General features: G+C 45.2%; 1 protein-coding gene across 2 annotated transcripts in view; it reads left to right on the top strand.

The window, feature by feature from the left end:
- LOC138565670 (zinc finger protein 239-like) overlaps positions 1-23723 on the top strand; it is a 206896-nt gene that overhangs the window by 165845 nt on the left and 17328 nt on the right. The window lies entirely within an intron of this gene.

Raw genomic sequence — 23723 nt, 5'->3', positions numbered from 1 at the left:
CTCAGTGATGTGTTTCGTTTCATTTTCAAAGGACTCACAGAATGTCGGAGGCTATCACAGCATGTTCCTTTTCATCGCACACACGGAAAAGAAGTACAACGTGCAGCTATTTGGAGAACAGTTTAAAAAGAAAAGAAAATAATATAGAAATCAGAAAACTAAATGAGAAGCCAGCTCTGCATGACATGAACCAGATATATATATTACACAGCCACGGTAGTGGCTGTGTAGTTATGGTTAAGTTGATGTTTCCATAGGAAGAGCACTTTTTGGGCGGCTTATAACTCCGCTCCCCCTGGTCGAATCCACACCAAACTTTGCAAAAAAGTATATGGGCCACTCTGAATTGTTTTGCAAAGTTTGGTGATGTTTGGTCCGGGGGGCGGGGGAGTTATAGGGGGAGGTCCCAAAACGTCTTTTTTTTCCATAGACTGAATGGGGGGAAAAACTTTGCGCACGCCTACAGGCCAAACCACCGCTGGATGGATTTTCCCCAAATTTGAGGCAGGGGCAGCGGCAGCGGCTTGGTCCTGAAAGCGTGCTTTTGTAAATATAGTGAAAATCCGTCCAGTAGTTTCCTTTTAAACTATCTAAAAGTAGGTCAGAAAAATTTAGTGATATCTATGTCCGCTCCGCCGTCACACTTCCCTGTTCGCTCCGTGAACAAGAAATCGATTGGCTAATCTGTAGCGTCATGTCCGCGGACATGTGGCGTTTTCACTGATTGGCTGTGGAACAGCGTGAAGTGCGTCACATTTCTTCGCTGCCCCCGCCATCTCACGTTCATGTTTTGGTGTACACGGACATTGCTGGTAACACATACACACAAAAGACACCTATGGACTTGTTATACTTCTGATTTACTTTTTCCGAAGGTGAACTTTAATTAGTTTGGGATGGAAAGTGGCAGCGGAAACTCAAAGTGGTGTTTGCTCCCTACCAGATTCGTACGTTATAGTGAAAGTTGTTGCTCAATGTACGGCGGCCAATGCCTGTGTCTGTGTTGCAATGTTTTCAAATTAATATTGAAGTCGGACTGGCGTCCTACATTTTGAATTCTGAGCCCGCCGCCTGGAGTGTTTGTTGAAAACAGTGGTTCCGGAGGCGTATACGAGTAGCAGTTCTCATGATTGGATTGTCATATGTTGTTGCAAAGTGAGATTTTATTTGCCTTCTGAGTGAAGGTCAGTTCATTTGCTTTTTTGGTTGTGAATTCAGTAGGCCCACACATCAAGTCAATCCATAAGGGGCTATTGTTTTTTGACCTTGAGCGAAAGGGAAACTTCAAAAGCTATGCAAGGAATGAGAGCTTTGAAAAACATATCATTTGATAAGGTTATGTTTTAAAATCGTTTGTAAGAAACGTAAAATATCAGTTCACAAAGACTCTTTGCAGCGAATACATTGCTGTCTGACTTTGCGAAAAGTAATAGAGCCTGTCAAGATCATGCAAGTTTAATTTTGACGACTGTACACCAACCCGCGTTTTAATTTTATATTACCCAACACTAATTGTGACAATGTAACTGAAGGATTTTTTTTTTTTTTTTTGCGCATTTATATTTTTCTCTCAATCACAGAGAATGCACATTGTTGGCCTTTGAAGGCTATGAGTAGAGTCTCACTTGTTGACCATTATTTCGTCGTCTTTCAAATGTTATGCTTGCCCACATAGTTTTGTCTATCAGTTTTCACTTTTTTTGGTCTTGTGTAACATTAAGACATGTACATTTTTTTTACCTGCCCATTCATGTTGCCTTCATAACTTAATTACCCTCTCACTGTGTAGTTGACGTTTCCTTAAACCCTTACGGCGACTGCCGTTTCTCTGCCTTTCTACGCTTGCACTATATGTACCCATGGTCAACGCCAATAATTCCTTAAAATGTCATGTTTGTCCACTTTCATTTGTGTACTACTTTCCCTAATGTTTGTCTGTTTTGAAATGTTTTTCTAAAGGTTGGTTATTGACACAGATTCTTTCTTACGTTTTCCGCCTAGCTACATACTGCCGGTACTGTGCATGTCATGGTTTCCAATTACCAAGTGACGGCTTCTTTCCCCGCCAGCTGCAACTGCTTGTCACCGGCTGCCTATCCATTATAATGTTATGGGATGAAAGGCATGGCCCCCTCTGTCCTTGCGCAGAACTGAGTTACGTAACTTCATTTATGATGGTGTAAGGCAACGGTCACGGTGCCGTATTGCAAATACCTGTGTAAACAAAGCGGTTACTTTCACAGAAATGCATACTTTGTGTATGCGAAAAGGACAACATCTGTCTCACCATAAACATTGTCAATGTTGCACTTAGACCCATTGTTACAAGTTAATTGGAAATGAAATTAGTCTGTTGGTTGACAGTTGTTTGTTAAATAAAAGTACTTTAGAAATTCTTAAATGTTAACGTTTTCTTTTAAAATTTAGAGTATTATTTCAGTAACGTACCACATTATACGTTGTTGTATGTTTATTTACATATTCTGCCGCACGGCACGTACTGTTGGTTTTTGGAGGTTGTCATAGAAAGCGAAAAGGGGCAGTTTATATAACAACCGCTTTTCCCTTTCTATGGTGACCATTTTGAAAAAGGATTTTGCTTTGTAATCGCTGTATGTTTACATACAGGTTCTGCATCTAGCCACGTACTTTTGCTTTTAGCTTGCTGCCATGGAAAATGAAGACGGCCCATGTATGCAACACCCGCCTTTACTTTCGATGATGGCAATCTTGAAAAAGGATTTTGTTTTGTGATCCGGCCCGCCTCTGGCAGGCTGGATTATAACCAGAAATCCTATTTTTTCGTAGTATACATTACTTATTTGCGCATCTGTACTATTACTGATAAATGTTATAGCGTCTATATACTTTGCTGAGAAATTTAAAGTACATGGAGTGAATGGAATATTTATTTTAATACATTTACATTGAGAAAGGTATTTTATAAGGTAACAGTTACTTTGCTAACGGATGGGTTTATTTTTTGGTAAGACAGCTAATAACGCCTTTTTTGCGAACGGAAATGAGGAAAGACGCATCAAACAGTGATCTGGGGGGGGGTGGGAGGCCAGTGCTAAAATATTGTGTGTTTGTTATTTATAATGCTGGGGCACTGTTTGTCATGCTCCTTCGTTACAGGCTGACACCACTACGTGTTGGCGCTGTGCAAGGCAAATGTTGCAGGTGGACGTTCATACATGAATTTAAAATCTCTTTCCACATTGTCCACGAGGCAAACATCTTACTCTTAAGTGGTTACGCATTTTGGGACACGTTACTGTGCTGTGCAGAAGCATATTGTCAAGTGGTATTCTCCACAAGGAGTACAAATAAGTCAGAAGTTGCATTACAATATGGTTACGTGGCACTACTATAAACTGATCATCTTTGCCAAAAAAACTTTGCAAAAGGGACGGTATGGTTAAGTTGTTGTACTGAAAACATGTCCAAATGAGTAAGGAGGAATTTGTGAAAGGGACGTTATGGGTAAGTTGCACTACTAAAAACCCGTAAAATTCACTAAAAAAATGTTAAGGGGATGTTATGGTTAAGTTGCACTAATAAAAACCTGTAAAATTCACTAAATAAACTTTAGAAACGTGACATTATGGTTTAAAGTAAAAACGAAAAACTCCTGAAATTCGCCAGTTATGGTAGCCTAAGCCACCATACCTGCCCGCACTGTGCACTGCTAACACTAACACCCAGGACATGACACACCATAGCGTCCCCTTAAAGTTTTTTTTTTAGTGAATTTTACAGGTTTTTAGTAGGGTATTTTAATAAAACATTTTTTTTACTGAATGTCAGATTTTCAGTAGGGCAACGTAACCATAACTTCCCTTTAACAAGGTTCTTTTGCTACACAGTATACACCTTGCGAAGAATGTCACATGACAGTATGCTGGCGTACAGCACGGTGACGTGTCCCAGAATCAGTACATACTTAACAGTAAGATCTATGCCTCATGGACAGTGTGGAAATAGATTTTATATTGATGTAGGAACGTCCACCTTCAATATTTCCTTACACAGAGCCAACACGTATTGGTACGCAGTGATTAGCAATGCACTACACATTATATATTTTTAGCAAAATTTCTACTTATCTGAAAATGACATCAGCTAAAGCCATCCCTCCTCCCCAAGAAACCCATATTATCGTTTCTTGTCTCTTTCCTCATTGCCGTTTGCAAATTGCCTTATTAGCTGTCGTACCAAAAAATAAAGCCACCCGTAAGCAAAGTAAATATTCCGTTAAGAGCGACCTTTCACAGTGTAAATACATTTAAATAAAAAAAATTGCATACACTCCATGTACTTCCTATTTCTCAGTAAAGTACAAAGACGCAATAATCTTTGCCAGTAATAGTCTAGGTTTGCAAAGCAGTAACGTGTGCTACTAAAAAATAGGATTACTGGTTATAATCCGGCGCAGCTTTGGCGGGTTGGATTACAAAACAAAATCCTTTTTCAAGATGGCCACCATAGAAAGGGAAGGCGGTTGTTTCATACATAGCCCCTCTTCCCTTTCCATGGTAGCCTGAAAAAAGCACAAGTACGTGACGTGACGCAGAACCTGTAAATAAACATACAGCGACGTACAACGTAGTAACTTACATTTTGAAATAATACACTGGATTGTAAAAGAAAACGTTAACATTTTAGAGTTCGTAAAGTAGGTTTATTTAACAAAAAACTGTCAGAGACCATCGGAGTAATCCCATTTTTAATGGAATGATAACAATGGTTCTAAGGGCGTCATTGCAAAAGTTAAAGATGAGGCACACTTTGGTCTTTTCCCATACAAAAATTATGCATTCTTCGTTAAAGCAGCCGCTTTGTTTCCAGAGTGCTCTCCAAGAAGGCGTCATGACCTTCGGCCTACAGCACCATAAATGATGCTCCGAATAGCAAGTTCGGCGTACGGGCAAAGCGGGCCTGGGCTCTCATCCCACAGAATTGTGATGGACAGGTAACCGCTCACGAGCAGTTGTATTTTCCGTCCAAAAAGTTGTCACTCGGCATTTGGAAACCATGGCACGGACAGTATGGCAAGATGTACCTGGGTGGAAAACGTAACAGAAAATATGCCTCGATAACCAAACTTTAGCAAAAAATTGCAAAAAAGACACAAAGAATGTGCAAAGTAATACACAAATGTAAGTGGTCAAACATGACATTTTTGTGAAATGTTGCTATTGATCCTGTGTAAATATAGTAACAGGTTACAAAAGCCGATATTCTGCATGTGCCGTAAGGTAAAATAAAAAATGGCAACTACACAGGAAGACGATAAATTAGTTATGAAGGCAAAATGAATGGACACGTAAAAAGAAATTACATCTCGTGATTTTAAACAAGACCTAAAGAACGTTCAAAGTGATATACAAAGCTATGTGGGCAAACATAACGTTTGAAACAAGAAATAATAACGCTAAAAAAAGGTGAGTGTAGTCATACCCTGCAAACGCGGAAACTCTGCTCTCTCCATTATTGGAGGAAAAACAGCGCAGAAAGATAATACTTCAGTTATATTGACACAAGTACAGTTTCAGTAATTTAAAATTAAAATGTGGGTCGGTGTAGAGTGGTGAAAAGTAAACTTACATAATATGTACTGCCTCCATTCTTTTTCGCCGAATCAGACACCAACATATTTGCACCGAAGAATCTTCGTTGACTGATATTGCATGTGCCTTACAAACATTATTAAAACATAACCTTATCAATTGCAAATTTTTTTTTTAACCTTACATTCCTTGAATTGCTTCTAAAGTTTCCCTTACGCTCAAGGTCAAAAAACAATTGCCCCTTATACATTCACTCAGATGCGTGGGCCTATTGAGTGTGCAACCAAAAAAACATCTTGTGTGACCTTCACTCAGAAGGCAAATACATTCTTACTTTGCAACAACATATTGAAATCCAATTATGAGAACCGCTACTCCCATACACCTCCAGAATCGCTGTTTCCAGCAAACCGTGCAGATGGCGGGCTTAGTTTCAAAACATAAGACGCCAATCTGACGGCAATATTATTCCAAAAACATTGTAACCCAGACGCAGTAATTGGTAGTGGTACAGTGAGCACCAACTTCCATTTAACCGTATGACTTTCGTGACAAGAAAACTCCACTTTTTCAGTTTGTGCTGCCACATCCCATCCCAGCCTCCTTAAAGGTCACCTTCTGAAATAGTATTTCATAAGTGTGACAAGTGCAATGCTGTCTTGTTTTATTTGTGTTTCTGGCGATCGCCGCATACACCAAAACATGAATAAAAGATGGCGGAGGCACCGAAGAAAGCTGACGTACTTCACACTGTTCCACAACCAATCAGGGAAAGCGCCACATTCTGCGGACACAAACTTTTGTCCGCATTCAGTCAAAGGGGAAAAGAGACGTTTTGGGTGTACATTGCCTTATAACTCCACTGCTTATAAGGTCGTTCTTGGATTCATGGCATCCAAGACTGTACACCCTCCCCAGAACCATCTGACCACTAAGCAATTCTACGGGTGTATGCATTGCTGTCATATGATATGCTGGTTCTGGCCAGGGCCTAGAGTTTTGGGAGTATGGCGTACGGCCTAAGACCATGCACCCAACACTCTAGGCCCTCCCCACAACCACCTCATTGATGTTTAATACTACGGGTGCATCTATAGCTATGATATACTACAGTGGTTGTGGCCACACCTTAGAGTTTTGGGTGTAAGGCCATAGAATTTTCCAAAGAAAATGAGTGCACCACATACTTTTTTTGCAAAATGCCGGGGGCAGCGAAGAGACGTACTTCACACTGCTCCACAACCAATAAGTGAAAGTGCCACATGTCAACCGACACAGTTTTTTCCCCCATTCAGTCTATGGGGAAAAGAGACATTTTGGGACACCCCCTAGACCCCCCTGGACCAAACATCCCCAAACTTTCCAAAGAAATTCAGTGTGTCCCATAAATGTTTCGTACAAAGTTTGGTGAGCATTCGTCCATGGGGAAGCAGAGTTATAAGGCACCCAAAAAGTACTCTTCCTATGGAAACAGCAACTTCACCATAAGTTCACAGCCACTACCGTGGCTATGTAATATGCTGCAGTGGTTGTGGGCAGGGCCTAGAGTTTTGGGAGTATGGCCATAGATATTTAAATGTATGGGTGTACAGTGGCTTATAACTCCAGTGCTTATAAGTTTGTTCTTGCGTGCATGGCCTTTGGCCATGCACCCAAGACTGTACACCCTCCCCAGAACCATCCGTGCGATAAACGATAGTATGGGTGTATGCATTTCTGTGCTATGATGTGGTGGTTGTGGACAGGGCCTAGAGTTTTGAAAGTATGGCGCACGGCCCACGGGCTGCAGCCATGCAGCCAAAACTGTACATCCTGCCCACAATCAATGTACTATATGAAAACCAGGGTGCCTTATAACTTCACTGCTTATAAAAAGGCCATGCACCCAAAAGTCTACATCCTGGCCATGACCACCACAGCATATTGCACCCATTGGGCCTCATTCCAAGTATGGCGGTAAGGGATAGCGGCCACCGGTAACGAGACCGGTGGCGGTATTCCCTTACCGCCATACTCCGAGTTCCCTCTGCGCCCTCGCCCTTAACGCCTGCTTTGAGCAGGTGTTAAAGTCGAGGGCGCAAAGGGGCCTTCAAGCCAATAACGGTGACCGTAATGAACGGTCACCGTTATTTGCATCTTCCCCATTCCCATTGAGGCCTATGGGGGCTCATTTGGGAATGGGGAAGAGCCTTGGTGAATGGGGAATTACCGCCCCGCCAACCTTGGAATAGGGCGGTGATTCCGCCATCCACCAAGGCGCTGCCGTTCCGGGTACGGCGTCAACCAAGGCGTTAATAGCGCCATTGGTTAGCGCCGTACTCGGAATGAGGCCCATTGTGTCTTGTAAGTCTACTACATATAAATTGATGTTTGATACTACAGTTGTATCTATAGCTGTGTGTAGAACTCCTTGTTCCCCACAGATGACCATGACTTCAGGTGAAGTTCCAGTAACTTCTTTATTTAGTTCCAGCACATTATGATGGTCATGTAATGTCAGGTACATCTGGGTCCAGGGCAACATACACCTGCATCCTCCCAGGTAGGCTTACATCTCCCAACTGACTCACATAGAACCCCAGTCACACATAAACATTCTAACCCTTAACACTCCATTGTCAATCAAGACACTGACCAAAGGTTCCATTAGGATGCAGGATAATACCAAATCCCTACATATCTCCCTTCCTTAGGGACATAAATAACACAAGTATATAACTTAACCATAACGGCTAAAAACAACACGCACACAAACAACCCCACGTTCAATGCACTTGCATCATCACTCCTAACTGAGAACATTCTGCTAGTCTCATTACATATTCCAAAATCGTCCTCACAGCCGTGGGACACAATTATAATCAATGCCCCTTCCTCTTTCTACCAAGTGAGGAAAAGGCACCCAACTGCTCAACATCCTTACTAATACCTTTACAAATTAGAGGCACCCATACCTCTCTTCCTAAACTTGACTTGTCGTCCCACAAAAGAACACACACACCTCTCCCTCACACCCAACAATGCAAACCGGTATGTACCTAAACACACACCACCTCCAACTAGACTGAGTATCCCAGATACCCGGGTAACTACTTTACTACTAGTGCCACCATTACCCCTAAATTGACCATGTTGAAAGTATTCCTCAATACAATACAGCTCCTATTAGGGAAAACCCCACTTCATTCACACCAGCATCATACAAACATCAATAACTCTACTAAAGTTTTTTCTGTATCATCATGAAACACAGCAAACCAAACTTTGTTTAGCACTTAGTACTCTAAACTTTAGTATTAAATAAGGTCTCTACACATCTGGATTACAAAAGTCCCACCTATGGATATAAAACATTAGTGCACATAACTATACTTCAGATTCCACATACCAAACTCCATCAATGCTGAATGTGCAACTTATACATCAATTAAAAGTCCATCTGTGGAAGGAAAGCGTGTTAGTTAACCATGACTGTACCACATTTTGTCTTTGCATCATATCATTACCAAGTATTTGTTGACAGAGGTAACAGAGGCCACGACTTTTACACACCATCCGTGCACACCTATCAAACATGCTAACTACCACTTGCAAGATACCTCTCATACCAATGTACCTACAACATATTCGCAAATAAGCCAAATTTTCATTTGCTGCAACACACTTAATATGCGTCACTCTATTACTGGCAAAATGCATCAGATAACCGAATTTCACTGCTCCTTAAACGGCATATAACTTGCACAATGTCCATAAATTGCTCGCTGCCGTGACAGAACACATCCATTAAAAATTGTCTAAACCAGTTCCATAGAAACAACATATCCGTGAAATTCAAGTTGTTCATGGGTACCTGGAAGGTGACTTCACATATTTCACTCATCCTCTTTTCCAACCGCAGCCCTTTTAATCTTTATGCAGCTTCTAATATGCGGAATATGTTTAAAGTCAAAAACGCGTCTTTTCATTGCTGCACAGGAAAACCTAAAACAGCCGACGTAACCACATTGACTCCACGCTCTTCAAATGGACCCTGCGTCAGAAACTTGACTTCCTCTTTTACATTACTTCCGCATTCATCATCGCGTTGAGGTCATGTTAGCATGGCCTTTCCTCTCATCCTTTCTCCTTTATTCATACGAAGAAGCAACACTGTGTTGGGAACGCTCAGGCAACAGCGTTCAGAGTTCCTCCAACACTCATCACATTCAAACACGTCATCATTTATCTTCAGCTGATGAACTGGTGAGAGCTCCATACAGGGACAGTTCCCAACGGCCACACCAAACGTTCCACTTGAACTGCGCTCCAGTCACCTAGTGGTCCCACATTCACAGGGTGAGCGCGCGCTCCAAAAAAATGTCATTACTGTGAAAGGTCATTGAGGCTCGGTACAAACACCTCACCCCTCACGATAATTACTCCACTGTGAAGTTCCATAAGTTGAATGAACACTGCATCCTGCGACGGTGCCATAATTCATCTGGGGTGCCATAATTCAGGATTGTCTGCGCACATGAAGCAGTGCCCCCAGAATATTCACAGAAAATTGATCATAATTTTCTTCTGAGGCTACCCCTACTTGCCACTTCCCTTTTAACACGGCTCCAACTGATTTCCCATTTGTTCACTTGGAATATCAGCATTCTTCGCCCAGCCACTTCACAGCACATTTACAGTACCTTTTCTCTTATAAAGAAGAGCATTTTCCAGCTGAGCACCTCTCTGGCTGCCTGCAAGGGAGAATGTGTCTCCCTTCCCCAACAGGACTTATGCCACGCTCCCACAGCCTGCTCCAAGCAAATCCGCAGCACCCAGGACATGGACCTTGCAACTTTATAAGCTAAGTCTCTGCACACTGCACATGCTCCTTCAAACACCTGTGCATGTTCGCTGTGACTTGTATGCTAGCCCCTAGCTCCTCCAGGCACTGCACAATGATGCTGCAAATGGGCTCCAAGCCCCTACATAAATACATATACGAGTTCCAACTCTTTCAACAGTGTTATCGGCTCCAACCCTCCAAGCCTTTTCACTGGCTATGTCTCTTTTACGTGCGGGTATGCTTTCCAAACCCCCTTTAACGCTGGGATGGTCCCCAGGACCCTCCTCTGCTCCATGCGTTATACACTCTAGCCATAAGCTCTTCTATCTTACATCCTTGTCAGATCTTGGTGCAGCTTAGGTTCCTAACCTCTTCTATTGCTGCTGCCCCAACTCCAGGCCTCAAGCTGTACAACATCACTCCTCCTTGTTTCTTTTCCAGGCGCAGCTTAGGCTCCAAGCCTCTCCTGTTGCTACTGCCTTGGGCTTATAGCCCTCAGTTGCACAGCATGCCTCCTCATTGCTTAATTTCCAGGCGCAGCTTAGGCTCCAAGCCTCTCCTGTTGCTACTGCCTTGGCTATATCCCTCAGCTGCCCAGCATGGCTTCCTCATAATTTCCAGGCGTAACTAGACCCCAGGCCTCTTCAAATTGCTACTGCCATGGGCACCAAGCCCTCCATGCTGCAGCCAGTGGTCCCAGACCCCTTAAGCCATCGGTCTCTGGGCCCTCAATCCCCTCCTCAGACTCTTGCTTTCCTGTTTGTCTGACCTGTCTTGCTAGTGACAGGCCAGCTGGCCCCTGGCTCTGGCGCAGCCCCTTCCTTTCTGCCCCTGAGCTCCACGCGCTGGGCCCTTCTGCGCCTACAGCTTTAAGCGCTCGCCCTACCTGGGAGGTCTTCTTCTTGGGTTGGGGGGAGGTGTATGTGCCATCTTCAATGCTGTCCCCCTAGCACAGCCAGCATCCTCGTCGCCAATGTAGAACTCCTTGTTCCCCACAGATGACCATGACTTCAGGTGAAGTTCCAGTAACTTCTTTATTTAGTTCCAGCACATTATGATGGTAATATAATGTCCGGTACATCTGGGTACAGGGCAACATACACCTGCATCCTCCCAGGTAGGCTTACATCTCCCAACTGACTCACATAGAACCCCAGTCACACATAAACATTCTAACCCTTAACACTCCATTGTCAATCAAGACACTGACCAAAGGTTCCATTAGGATGCAGGATAATACCAAATCCCTACACTGTGATATGGTGCAGTGGTTGTGGCCGGAGGCTAGAGTCTTGGGTGTAAGGCCATATATATGTGAATGCATGGGTGTTCATTATAAGAAACCCGTAGTGGCTTATAACTGCAGTGCTTATAACTGTGTTTTCGGGTGCATGGCCTTCACCCATGCAGCCAAGACTCTTACTGTCCACAACTACCACAGCATATCACACCCATAGTGCCTTATAAATTCTCTACGTACAAATTTGATCTTATGTACATGGCCTTTGGCCATGCATCCAAGACTCTAGTCCCTCCTCGCAAACACCTGATCAACAAGCGAGACTACAGGTGTAGGTATAGCTGCGATATGCTGCAGTGGTTGTGGCCAGGGTCTAGCGTCTTGGGGGTATGGCCTACGGCCTATGGCCATGCACCCAAGACTCTAGGCCCTGGCCACAACCACCGCAGCATATCGCACCCATGGCGGCGCATACATTAGTAGCACATCCATACAAACAAAAATGGGAACTACAGTATGTACTCAACTGTAGTGTTTGCTTTGAAGTTGCCTGCGCACAGCACGGACTGAAGTACTAGCCTTATGAGACCCCTCATTTTCACTACTTACAAACAGCCCAGACAAGGCGGGTATGGCGAATACATCATTAACACCTGCCGCCTAAACAAGTACAGTATTTCACCCATCCCTTACTCTCTGGACCTCCTCAAACACTGTAGCAGACAAAAACAGTTTCCGAAACAGCATTTCGCCTCTGGTTGCGACCGCACTGTCGTTGGATCCAAGATGTCGGGCGCATCCACACATTCGGACTCACAGCACAGCTCACTGCAGCCAATCAGCGAAGACGTTGCTTGTCCGCGGTCATGATGCCACCCCCTAGCCAATCGGTATTTTGTCCGCGGATCGAACAGGGAAGTGTGACCGCGGAGCGGACATAGATATCACTAATTTTTTTAGACATATTTTTGGTCGTTTTAAAGGAAACTACTGGACGTATTGTCACCAAATTTACAAAAGCACGCTTTCGGGACCAAGCCCCTGTCGCAAATTTGGCGAAAATCCGTCCAGCTGTTTGACCTATACGCGTGCGCAAAGTTTTTCCCCCATTCAATCTGTGAAAAAAAAGACGTCCCCTGGACCAAATATCAGCCGACTTTGCGAAAAAATTCAGAGTGGCCCATATACTTTTTTTGCACAGTTTGGTGAGGATTTGTCCAGGGGGAGTTATAGGCCGCCCAAAAAGTGCTCTTCCTATGGAAACAGCAACTTAACCAGAACTACACAGCCACTATCGTGGCTGTGTAATATATAGGACAAGAAGACACCCCAACCCATGGGATTACTATTCAGTGATCCTTTTGTCAAGGATATTGCTAAGTTCCTGGGAACCTTCACTGCTTTTTCTCGGACTGGAAGAGGCAGGTGCTGCTCCTCTGGCAGTTACTCCTTGGACAGATGATCCCAAGAGCCCCATTCCTTAACACCGTCTTTACCTCCAGAGGAAGAGGCAGGGGTCGCGGCTGGAGGAGAGCAGCGAGACAGCCAGCACAGCAGAATACAGGTGGGTGTCATCTGCGTAGCTCCAGCACCACAAGTGCGATGGGCAGCACGACCGCGCAATTGGAACAGGTGTGGGACTCCTTATCAGGAGATGCTTGGGTCAAGTACACCACAAGGTGTTTTCACTTAGACTTCTTCTCCTACCCTGCCCAATCACGCCACCCCATTCCCATAGAGATGTCAAGGGCAGACAGTGCAGCGCTGGACGATGAAGTGCACAGTCTGCAGAGGGAAGGGTGCAATTCCTCTATGCAGGGATCATGGCGGATTCTTCAGCCCCATTTTCCTGGTGAGTAGGAAGGAGAAGGTCAATCCTGTATTAAATCTTATCTCTAAACGATTTTATTCTCTACTATCATTTCAAGATGGAGGGAATTTACGTGCTTTGGGATATTCTTAGGCTCGGCGACTGGCTGGTTCACTTAGACCCCAAGGACACCTATCTAGTAGTGCCAGTTTGTGAACAGCATGTGAAATACTTGAGCTTCACCTGGAAAGGTCTTGACTGGGAATGCACGAGCCTGCCCTTCGGGCTCTCATCGGTGCCCTGGGCTTTCACCAAGCTCATGCAGCCGGCAGTCGCATACCACAGGGAGTAAGGCATAAGGCTCATCGTGTACCTGGACGACATTCTCATCATGTCCTAGAGCAAAGCACTAGCCAGAGAGCAAGCCCAGGCAGCCATAGAGCTGTTGCACAGCCTGGGATTTATCATCAATTGGGAGAAATCGGCCCTATTCCCCTCAAGGTGACTATAGTTCCTGGTCTTTGTTGTGGACACCCAGGAGTGCCAGCTCCGGCTCCCGTCCTCCAAAGTGCACACTACATGTTGCAAGATACGCATGCTCCTGCAGAAGGAGACCATCTCTCTTAAGAGAATTGGTGAGAGCGATTGGCCTGCTATCCTCTTCAATTCAGGCCATCTTTCTGGGGCCACTGCATTATCGCGAGCTGCAGAGGTTGAAAGGGCAGCATCTACGCCTTAGTCTATCCTATTTGCAGTGGCTAGCCCTGGCGCCCGAAGCAAGAATGGAGCTACACTGCTGGTTGACACACATGGAGGCCTGAAATGGCCGGGTGATCTTTGGCTCGGCACCCGACCTAGTTAAAGGATCGGAGGCAAGCTGCACCGGCTAGGGAGCAAGGTAATGTCCGGTAGCCACGGGTGGGAAGTGGTCCCCTCAACAACTGGAGATGCATATCAACTGCCTGGAGCTTCTCACTGGTTCCCTCACAGTTGGATCTTTTGCCAGAGACAGAGTAAGCTGTTGTATACTACTCAAGATGGACAACGCTTCAAATAGGATAGATTGTGGTGTAGATGCTGCCCTTTCAACCTCTGCATCAAGGGCTGGAGCCCCAAATCCCCTGCAACCGCTGGAGCAGGCACTGCAGAGGATTCCTTCAGCTCCTACAGCAAGAAGCCATCCACACGTGCTGACCCTCGGAGGCCCCATCAATTGTGTAACTCTCCTTCTTCTCGTGCCTAAAAGCAGGTACCTTAGTACTTCGCCACCGATCTAAGATGGCCACGCCACACTCGATGCGACCCTTTCACACTGTGATGCTGTTTTGTTAGGTTGCTAAGCAACTAGCTGTGATGCCAGTTACTTGGCAGCCACCGGCAGGCGGAAGTCGGCCCTTCATCGAATGCCCGCCATAAAAGGCCTTGTCCCGAGCCTGCTTTGATCACTATTGCATCAAGGGCTAGAGCCCCAATACCCTCCACTACTGCTGGAGCGGACACTGCAGAGGATTCCTTCAGCTCCTACAGCAAGAAGCCATCCACACGTACTGACCCTCGGAGGCCCCATCAATTGCGTAAGACTCCTGCTTCTCGTGTCTAAAAGCAGGTCCCTTAGTACTTCGCTGCCGCAGACATCCTTTGTGCACTGCCAGCCACGTGGAGCGCCAGCAAGTACCTGAACCATCTTCATGGACACTCCTAGCAGTTATCTCCTCCTCATTTGACCAAATAATTGTCTAGTGCTCAAACCTAAACCAGCCTACAACCGGCTAGTCATGCCTATGCACAACTGCATACTTATGCTCAATTGGCCAGCTTCTAGAGCCGCCATATTGACCACACTGATCCTGCTTGCCTCAGCCACTACTGCTAGCATTGAGAAGTATGCAACCATGCCCCCATAACTAGTAAGAATAGGATCTCACTCACTATGTCTATTTCATTACCCCACTACGATACTGTAGCACCTACCAAGTTCTTACCACCTTGGCCTGTACAACCTACCAAACTCAGCTCTACTGCCACAACAACAGCAAACATTACCAACTTACCTACACCCATCCTAGGGTTCTGACGCTATGCCTCTCAACCCGTACCTAACCAACCATGCCCTACAACAATCCGGAACCTCAGACTAAGAACTAGACTTAAACAGCCCTACCCACTCGAATCTAACTGTAAAACTCTAATCAATACCAAATCCACGCCCATTAGGAAAAAGACTCTAAACTCATACAAAAAAACTGCCCAAAATGACTATCCATTCAACCAATATCACAGTGCCTCCAGGCAGATCTAACTACACAGGTACACCCATCAAAGGGGCAATGATCAATGCAAGGTCTTTAATAGTACATGTTTTAGATATTGCTGACCTCATTTTCTTAAACAAACTAGACTTCCTGGCCATAACCGAGACCTGGCTACACCCTGCAGCAGACCCAATACTTTCGTTAGCCATCCCAGATAATTACACCATCACCAGATTTGACAGAGAAACCTCAAAAGGCGGTGGAGTCGCTGTTATCTCTAAGACCCACCTTGGCAAAAGAGCCCTGCAGCACCTACCATTCCCATCAGATGAACTCCCATCTAAGAAGCACTAGCTCTCAGCCTCACGTACACTAAAAATACACCTTGTGTACAGACCACCTGCACCAATATCCACCTTCCAGGAGGATATCTCATAACTCCTCTCCACCAACACTAAACCAGGTTCACAAATCTTGCTGCTTGGAGACTTCAACCTAGGCTTCCTAGACGCAAATGATGACACTGCCACTACTGTAACCAACTCGATCACAGAACTAGGATTCTCAAGATGTCAGGGTGACATATGCCCTGCCAACATCATCAAAGAGGCAGCAACAGAAATTGCCCCTTTCATCACCACATTTATAAATACTTCATTTGAAACTAGCATAGTCCCAACCAATCTGAAGGATGCTTGGGTCCTTCCACTGTTACAAGAAAAACTAAATTCAACCTGGAAATTCCCACAAATTACAAACCTATCGCCACAGTGCCATTCCTGTTGAAGATTTTAGACGGGGGGATACCTATCTACAGATACAAGCACACCTAGAAACTAACCATCTTCTTGGACTGCAACAATCTGGGTTCAGACCCAGACACGGCACCAAAACTGCTTTAATAGACCTGAAAATGCAAATAGACAACCAAAAAAACAAAGGTAACATAAAACTCCTTCTACTGTTGGATCTCTCTGCTGCCTTCGACCTCATCGGTCATGAAGTCCTGTGTAATCACCTTACCTCATCAGCTAATTTCTCTGGCAAAGCGACGGCCTGGATACAATCCTTCCTCTACAATAGAACAATGAGAGTTTTCTCACCAACCGCATCGGCTACTCCAGTACCAGTGACATGTGGAGTACTACAAGGGTCCTGTGACTCACCGATGCTGTACAATATTTTCACTAAGCCCCTGTTTGATGATCTTGACCACTTGGGTGTCACCTACACTAACTATGCAGATGACTCCTAAGTCCTCATCCCCCATTACCTTGATACTAAACTACTGAATAAAATGTACCTCACCGTTCCGGCATGGATGGCCACACATGGCCTCTGCTTTAACAATGAGAAGACCAAATTACACCAGATTAAATCAACTTGACATCAGGTTTAAATCTTTCAACATAGATGACACCAACATACGGTGTCCAGGGAAGTTAAGACACTTGGATTCTATCTTGACTCATCCCTGACCCTGACCAGACAAGTGAATGCAACAGCCTCTGCCACAGACTATACCTGTAAATGAATAAACGCCCGCAGAACCTTCCTATCAACAGCAAGTGCTCTACCTTAGCAGGGGCACTCCTTTTATCCAAATTGGATTACTGCAACGCACTATACCTAGGAACTAACGAGCAAAACTTTAAAAAACTACAAATACTGCAAAATAATGCGCTTAGATCCCCCCTCAATATACGGAGATCCCATCACATATCAGTAATCAGACACAACTCCTGTTGGCTATCAGTCAAGAATAGAATCACGTTCAAAACTCTTGCTCTCACCCACAAGTGCGTGTCTAATTCAGCACCCAAATACCGGACATGTCGATTCACCACATGTCATTCAGACCGACCTAACAGGTCTGCACAACTGCATTTTCTCAGAGTCCCTAGATTTAATCTAGTGAAGGCAGGAGGCAGCAGCTTCCCTGTCCTAGCATCAAAACTGTGGAACTCCTTACCCATTGCTTTAAGAGCTGAACAGGCATTCTCCTGATTCAGGACAAATGTAAAAAAACTGGCTAACTACTCCTGAGATCTGATAAATGTCTGTTCCCTCCTGCCAGCCTATGTAACTGTTAATCTTCTACGATCAGACCTGTACTTTTAATGTGTATATGTTGATAGTTCTACTGCTGTTTATAATTTATATGCAGCCCGCAACTAACCTTTTAACACTGTAACCTACGTAATGTGCCCAGATACCGGAGGGTCAGGTGCGCTATATAAATAAACAAAACAATACAGCGTATCTGCAGCAAGATGCATCCATCATCTGGGTGGCACCATGTCGTGGCCTCTGACAGAATTAGCCAAGGGTTTTTGGCACTTCTGTCTACAACAGCAGATGTCGGTGACAGTGGAGTACCTCCCTGGGCTGAGGAATGGAGTGGCAGATTGGCATTCACGCTACCTGTTCGATTATAGCAACTGGAAACTCTGCAGACAGGTCTTCCTTCACCTACAGCAAAGGTGGTATCCTCTAGCCCTGGACATCTTCGCCTCTCGCCTCAACGCCCAGTTGCCAGTATTCTTCAGCGGAAGGCTGGACCCAGCAGCAGCTGTGTGGAGCGAAGGGATCGCGTACACTTCCCCCCTTCGAGATGATAGCGAGGACCCTGGTAAAGGTCCATCAGGAGCAGGCGGAGCTAGTCCTCATAGCCCCAGTCTGGGCATCTTAGTCCTGGAATCCAGTTCTTCTGGAACTTACGTTGGATTTTCCAATCCTACTACCCCAGACCCAGGATCTGCTGTTGGCTCCGAGCAGGGAACACCCTCCCCTGCTCCAGTGTGGGTCCTCGATTCTCTAGCAGCATCAGGGATTTCAGGGCAAGATGGAGTCCCCAGCATTTCATGTAAGGCTGTTGGCCTCATTGAGGAGAGCTGGGCTCCCTCAACGTCCAAGAGATATGCAAACTCTTTGGGTGCATGGACACGCTGATGCGTGGAACGGGTTCTCCATCTAGTTTCAGCACCAAGATTCTGAACTTCATTGCCGGTCTGGTTGAGCGCGGCTTAGCCTACAGGACCGCAAATGCCTATCGCTCAGATTGTGGAAGGCGTTCTCATCGGTGAGCATCACCACTTATGCAGGATGCTTAAAGGCGTACGGGTGTCAGTGCCACTGCCGGCCCTTAACAACAGGTTCTGGGATGTGAATAACCTCTTCCTCTCCTGCCCGCCCAACAAGGAATGATCCTGCAGGGCTCTCACCGGCAAGGTCATGACTCTGCCGTGCCTAGTATCTTGCAGGAGAGCTTCCAATGTCAAAGCCCTGGATTTGGCTGGCATGGTATTCTCCCCAGATGGAGTGGTCTTTCATGTGTCCAGGAGGACTAAATGTCATTCAAGAGTGATCTCATATCCAGCAAGCAGCCTAAAGGATGTGCAAGTGCCTGAAGGCTTCTGAGGAGGTGACTTTTGCCCTAAGGGTTGACCATAGGGGCCAGTTACTGATCACTCTCCAAGAAACCGCCTAGGTCAGTTTCCACACCTACGCTAGCTCGCTGGGTATGGTGGATGCTCTCGCAGGCGGGGATCGATATCGCCCAGTTCAGCACGCACTCTTGTCAGGGGCGCCATGACCTCCAAAGCCTTCCAGTTTGGGGCCAGACTGGAGGACATCATGAGGCCGCCTGGGCCGGAGAATCAATTTTTAAAGAATTTTACTTGAAACCAGTGGAGCAACCAGCAACATTAGTTGCGAGTATGCTTTAAACAAGCTTTATGCGAGCCTCCGGTCTCGACATACAATAACTTCAGGTTGAAAGTCCACTGCATTTGTTGGGAGGGGATATGGCTAATTAGCCTGTTATCTCCTAATGTATATGTTGCAAAGCATCTAGGTTGCTATTTCATGCTTGTAATGTCTGAATTTTTCCCCTCCTTAATCTCTATATCTGGTCATCTGATACAAGGTTATTTTCTCCTTCAGTGACTCTTTGATTATTTTCTCTTTTCCGTCCGGAACGTCCGATAAGCCCAGTTGAAGTGAGCAAGAACTTGGCGCAGCAGCGAAAGCTGGCGAATGGTTACAGCACATGGGCTACCAAGTTTGTTTTCAGAATTTGCAGCATTGAAAGAGGAAGTGGAGGAAGAGGGGCCGTGTGGATGTTGGGTTGGCTGGTTTTAAGTCACATGTTTGGTGGCCATACTTCATTGTTTTAAGGACCTTTAGGAAAAAGTTTTTCTCAGGAGCTTCAAGCTACCTTTGTACTGTTTTTGGACATTTTTTCTTCGGATTTTACCACATATGCAAGTTTTTATTTGTGGACTTTTCTCTTGCTAAACTCTTACTGCTGAGCCTCTGATGTTCAAGTGGAATTAAAGAAAGAGAAGCATAATGCTTGCCTCTGTGTCTTTAATAGAATCAAGATTCTTCTATAAATTATTCTGGGAAATCTTCATTACACGGAATGGTTTACCTTACCAAGCAGGCAGGCTGTATCTACCTACCCAGTCTCTGTAGCGAAGGCCCTGCTTTGGTGCCACAAGTCTCGGTTGGCGGGTCATTCAGGTGAAAGGAAAACTTTGAGGATGGTGCAGAGAGATCTTTGATGGGCAGGAATTAATTCTCACACTTGTGCTTACTTTCAGCAATGTATGCAATCTAAAGCTAATCGCTAGGAAGAGAGGATTATTGCAGCCTCTTCCGACTCCAGATGATCTCTAGACTCGTATATCCATGGATTGTTAACAGATCTCCCTAAGGATGGGCAATTCCACACTATAATGGGGGCAGTGGATTATTCTGAGAGGAAGAGGGAGACCGGACCAGGGGTCCCGTAGATGGTGGCAAGAGTCAGCGAGAGGATCACCAAGCCTGCAGACGAGGCCTGGGCTTAGAGAGGATCTTGTAGCCCTCCGGAATGAGTGTGTCACAAATAGTGACAGAGCTGGCAGTGAACCAAGTCTTGGTGAGAGCAAATATGTCATTGCCAAAGTCAGTGCTCCAGATAGGATTTTGAGGTGGGAGTATTTTACGCATGATTTTTCAGATTAGAGAGTAAATGCAAAAACAAGAGAGTAAAAATGAGTTTTCTCATCTGCAAGAGTAAAACGTATCCAACACATATACCCAATGCATACGTAAAATCAGACCCGTGGACCAAAAGAGTTATAGATCAAAGTTGTCTGGCTTGTGCAGAGCCCTTCACTCCATCTGCAAACGGCACATCCCGTCTGGGCACATAATAGCAGCACATCACTCCACTTGATAATGGCATACATCCTCCCTGAACATGCTAGCTACACATCTCCTCTTGACACATACTAACGAGTATGACATGTACTCTGTGCACATGGCAAAAGAACATCTTCTTTCAGCATTTTCAGAGATGTGCTGTTAGCATTTGAAGAGCAAATTTGTATCATTTGCATGTGTAAATTGCACCTTTACACTGTGCGCATGCTAGCAAGCACATCTCTGTGCATATGCTAATGGCAGACATTGTTTTCACGTATTGATAGAACATGTTCTGTTTAGCAAGCCTGATATTTGTACACGTTGACAGGCCATATCTCTACCCATAGTGACCTCAAATCGCTTCTCATCTGCTAATGGTGCATCTTCTCTGCGCACAAACTAGTGGGACAGCTGTCTATACATGCATACTAATTGCGCGCATGTGCACAGAGTAGATGTGCATGCTAACGACACGCCTTCTCTATGCATATGCTAAAGGGACATACCCTCTCTGCACATGCTTACCGCACATCCCATCCCTGCATGTGCAAGCTCCACATCCTGTCTCTGCACATGCTAAACGGCACATCTCGGCTCTGCATGCCAATTGCACTTCTGTTCCATACTAATGGCACAACTCTTCTTGGCACATACAAATGACACATCTTTACTAAGTACATACTAGGGGACATTTCTTCTCTGTGAGTGCTAACGTAGCATCTCCTCTGCCCATGCTATGATGGCTCATCTCCTCTCTGACCGTCTTAATTGCAGGGCTCCCTTTTGCACAGGCTAATGTTGGCAAAGCAGATGCTAACGTTGCATCCAAAGAAAGGCTGGAAAGCTATCAGGCAGGAGGGTGGCCTGAACTTCCCAAGTTAAAATAACATTGAGGGCTGACGCAGACTTGATGGGTGTGGCACAGAGGGAAGACTGCCGAGGAGTCACTTCTTCTTTCTTATAAGACATGCAATAATTAAGAATAACCGTTCACATAAGTTAATATTGGTGCTGGAAATGGACAAAATGTACTGGGGCCAAATGTACCCGATTTCCCCCCACCCCTTTCCTTATTCAGCCTGACTCGAACATGTCTTCACCAGCCCCCACCACAATGCCCAACAGTGCTCCCCTGGCATTCTGCTTGGTTTTGCTGTAATAAAATTCGAACTGGGATAATAACTGTTACCACAGTGCTTAAAAGCTGAAGGAATTTTGCTAAAAGCGATGTGTAAGAACACTTACTCCCTTTTCACATGTTATTGGCATAGCCCCCGTACACATGCAGCAGCACATCTCCTCTCTGCACATGCTAACTGAGCATCTCTTTTCTGTATGTACTAGTGGCACATGGCCTCCCTGCATGTGCTAATGGCAAATATATACAGTTCCCGGGCTGCCCCGCATCTCTCCTGCAGGGTAATGGAACCGTTCATTCCTGCATGGGGTAACAGCCCATCCCTCGTGGTATAGCCAACCAGCAAGCACACGTCTTACTACAGCCAGCATAACTTTATGAATTATACATTACAGAGCAGGTTTGCAACAGGCCATGGTGCAGCAAGTAAAGGAATCCTTGCAGATGTGTTGGCTCCCGTCCCTTTATTTCAGCACTGTGAGGGGAGCGGTTGGGGTGGCTGGTGGCTTGTGAGAGTTAGCCAACCTACCTGACCTCCCTCCCATGCAGGTGCCCAACAAAACCTACATTTTGGGGATGGGGGGGGGGGTTAGGTTGTGATGGAAGGGGCCACTAAAATAGGCAAGGCAAACTTGGAGGCTCTGCCCCCACTGTTCTACCCACCTCCCCCCCAATGTCTGGTGTGGGGACCAACTATCGATTAGTATATTTTAAAGCGCAATATGCAGAGGGGTGATGGAGGACTTTCTTGAACAAACGCAGTAAAACTTTAAAGCTGTTACTTTCAAGTACATTTTTCTGAACAAACACAATAAAACTTTAACGCTGCCAGTCTCTGCCTAACAAAATGCAAGTGCACCCATCCAAGAGTGCACCTAGGCTAAAATGTAGGGATGGGCTAACCCTTCAAATGTTGGGAGAGGCACTAACTTCAGAGACTGTGGAGGAGTGGCAAACCTACTTGTGTAGGGGATCTACCTTTATTAACCTTTAATATAAGACTATTCTAGTGCAGCTTCAATGTTACAATCAGTTAACTTCTCTCTCCTTTGAGTCTGAAACACCCACTTCTTGCAGATCTTGAAGGTCATAGGAAATGTGAAAAAGGGTGATGGTGTGCAATGAAATACTCAATATCATAGCAAAACAGGACGTTGCAGAGTGTGGGGCAGTACTCTGCACGGCCCAAGCATCTTCAGTGGCTGGGAGCAACAGGGGAGAAAATGTAATGTTGGTTCTACCACAGTCCGCTATAGTAGAATCTCTGGTGCACTGATTGGCTGGTGAGACTATGTCGGCCTGTCAAATATAGTGTTACAAGACTCTGGGAGGGCTAGTGCAGCAATAATGCAATTCTATGCAGCAGTATTGGAGCCAGTAGCAGAGGAGCACCAGGATACACCAATGTGTCCCTACACATATTAAAACGGTCCTATTGTAAGGGTGTAAACTTTATCATTTATAAGCATTCCAATTTTTGCAATTGAAGTCAGGGTGAGATTACATTATTTGCCCAGGATCACACAGTTACGCTGAACAGCAAAGCTTTGATTTTAACCCACTCTTTCAGTTTGGGAACAGCCACCTTCTTCCGCGTTTTACCTGGAACAAAAATTTACATTTTGGGTGTCAAAACCTACAATAATACTGTCCTATAGTGTTTACTTGCAAAATAAACAAATTGCATAG

This window comes from Ambystoma mexicanum, chromosome 1p (genome assembly GCF_040938575.1).
Source record: "Ambystoma mexicanum isolate Mex_15411 chromosome 1p, UKY_AmexF1_1, whole genome shotgun sequence".
Lineage (NCBI taxonomy): Eukaryota > Metazoa > Chordata > Amphibia > Caudata > Ambystomatidae > Ambystoma > Ambystoma mexicanum.
The sequence above is the reverse complement of the archived record's forward strand: the minus strand, read 5'-3'. Positions and strand labels throughout refer to the sequence as shown.